Source organism: Apis dorsata, unplaced genomic scaffold (genome assembly GCF_000469605.1).
Source record: "Apis dorsata unplaced genomic scaffold, Apis dorsata 1.3 scaffold_111, whole genome shotgun sequence".
Lineage (NCBI taxonomy): Eukaryota > Metazoa > Arthropoda > Insecta > Hymenoptera > Apidae > Apis > Apis dorsata.
The window spans coordinates 213,220-215,717 of NW_006263406.1; the positions used below are offsets into that span (position 1 = coordinate 213,220).

At 46.1% G+C, this 2,498-nt stretch overlaps 1 protein-coding gene across 15 annotated transcripts in view; it reads left to right on the forward strand.

Annotated features, from left to right (window-relative positions):
• LOC102675496 (otolith matrix protein OMM-64-like) overlaps nucleotides 1–2,498 on the forward strand; it is a 23,328-nt gene that overhangs the window by 16,155 nt on the left and 4,675 nt on the right. For 3 of the 15 annotated variants that reach the window (XM_031508870.1, XM_031508877.1, XM_031508879.1), the window contains exon 1: nucleotides 2,008–2,498. This exon is cut by the window's right edge and continues 724 nt beyond it. The exons of 10 other annotated variants lie outside the window; for them this stretch is intronic. The gene's annotated coding sequence lies outside the window, so the exon portion shown is untranslated. Of the gene's footprint in view, nucleotides 1–2,006 lie in introns of those variants that run through there. 2 more of the 15 variants (XM_031508876.1, XM_031508880.1) reach the window with 2 other exon arrangements.

Below are 2,498 nucleotides of genomic sequence, written 5' to 3' on the forward strand. Positions count from 1 at the left end.
CCTCCTCGCTCTCCCTTCTCCTTCCCTCTTGCATGTCGCTCGACAATGGCACGGAAACGCGAGCGTGTCGTGTCGCGTCGTGTCGTGTCGTGTCATGTCGTGTCGTGCCACATTCCCAACATCCTGTTAACGATGCGAGAGCGAGCTTCGTGAAAATTCACGATCTTCCTCGTTGATTCCTCTTAACAATAAAATCGATCACCATGGCACCGTCGCGCGTTTCTTGTATACAAACAAAATTCCTGTTGAAGAAAAAGTTGATTCACCCCGATGGAAAGCGAACGAATTGCAACGCGTGACTCGCGTTGGCTAATGAAACGAAACGACGACCGCAATTAAGAGGATCATCATGAGAGAGAGAGAGAGAAAGAAAGAAGAATTATTTTCAACGTCGAGAGAAGAACCCTTCGATTTCTTCGATTTCTGATTTTCTCCTTTTTTCCATCCCTCGAATTTCCAAAACTTTCCAAATCGAGTCGAGGAACGGACGTGTTTTAAGCTAGGGAATTTTCTTTTTCTCGCGCGAGCAAAATCGTGGCGGAGGGGGGTTGGAGAGACGAATGATGGGACGATAAGATACGCGCGGGCATTGGATGGAAGAAGGCGGAGGACCGCAAGAGATCGATCCCGAGACCCGATCTCTGGTGATCCCCGCGCGAGAGGAGAGATGTGGAGCGCCGATACGAACCGAGAGCCGATCTAATCTCGCGGCTGGCCGCCGTTATCGTCAGTCCCGCGTCAACGGCCGACGGTGCTCGTTCGTGCCGGTAATTGCACGATCGAAATCGCGAGAAATTGTCGGGCCGAAACGCGCACGGTGGCGACGTTTCCACGGTGCTCGAGCCGTGTGATAAATAAAGTACGCGGTTTGATCGATAATCGCCGTGGAGACGGGCGGTAAACCTGGACGACTTGTTCGAGGATCGAGCCTCGAAATTAGTCGCGACGCGAGTTCGACAAATCTGAAGTTGTTCGTTATTCGAATACCTCTTGTTGTGCGGGGAGAAGAGTTTCTTTGTTCTTTTTTTTTTTGTTTGCAGGATAATATTGTTGTTAAGGAAGGAAAAAGGTAGTAGCCTCGATCGATCGATCGATCGATCGATCCCAATTAGGGAAATACGAAAAACTAGACTGCGTTGATTCATCGACGCAAAAGAAGGTAACGTTGTTATCGACTGATTCGATACGCAATCCACGTGATTGCCGATTAATAATTATTAAATTTTCGTAAAATTCCGACGATTTTTTCGTTCGAGAGTTTTAAAGTTTCTCCAAGCCGTGGCGGATGTCGAAGCGCGTTGTCCGGCTCGCGTTTTATTAAACGCGATTGCGCAACGCCGTCCGAGTTTTCTTTCGCCACGGTGTGCCCCGACGTCACTTTCTCTTCTCTCGTGGAAAATTATTACGTTCCGCAATTTCCGCCGGACCCGGCGGCGCGCCAACCAACGCGCGTATCCGGTTGGAATGCAAACGGACGGATCGTGCAGGTGGTAGAGGTGTGACCGAGCGCTGTGAAACACTGCCGATTTTGCAATAACAAACGATCGAACGTGTTGCTGCCGTTCGAAACGTAGTTCCAACGCGTAGCTTGAAAATTCCGCCGATCTTCTATTCGCTCGCTTCTTCAAACCCCAAGTGTTCGAAGATATTTCGATTCGTCGAAATTTTAATTATTTATTTATTGGAAACGAATTGTACACGAGGCTAAATATATAATGAACTTTTTTGTTTTGAAGGTTTTTGAAAAATATAGATAATTTTTAATTCGATAGAAATCGATAGAAAATTATTATACGTGTAAAGAAATGTGGAATTAATTTTATTTCGTTGAAAACTTGCTCGATCCGATTTTCTCGCGTTAAAAAAATATTCTCTTATCGATGATTCGTTCGCATCCAATAGAAACGAAACGTTCTAGTTTACATTTTTTTCTTGTTTTTTTTTCGCACATTGAGAATCACCACTCAACCTGTACATTCCTAATATATTAATTTCCTAATATATCGAACGAAAAGATTAAACTTTCGTTCGAATCTCGTCGATTAAATTGAACGAAAGGAAAACTCGCGAAGTTCTTTTTTTCGCGGCGATAGAAGCGTTCGCGCCTCTCGATCCGCGAAGAGGTGTTGGGTAAACACCGTGGGCGCCCGACGTGGGCACGTCTTTGGCCTGGATTTTGCCTAGGAAACTTACCTCGATCGATAATTCTAATCCAATAACCGCGACGGGTTAAAAAAAAAAAGACGCAGCCATTTCCAAAGGTTACGCCATTCTTCTCAACAGAACGAAACTACGGGTCTCGCTACGATAGGATAAATCGCCTTTCTAACAGCGCGAAAGAATAACTTCGATAGCGATAATTTTCGGTCGAAAATGGTGCGGCGGATAGAGAAGGTCGCGTGGGAAAACACGGGTCCCCGAGGCGAACCGAGGGAAAAGGAGGACGAGACGAGGCGGTCGTGAAATCTTGAGAAAAGTAATACGCGAAAACTAGGTGG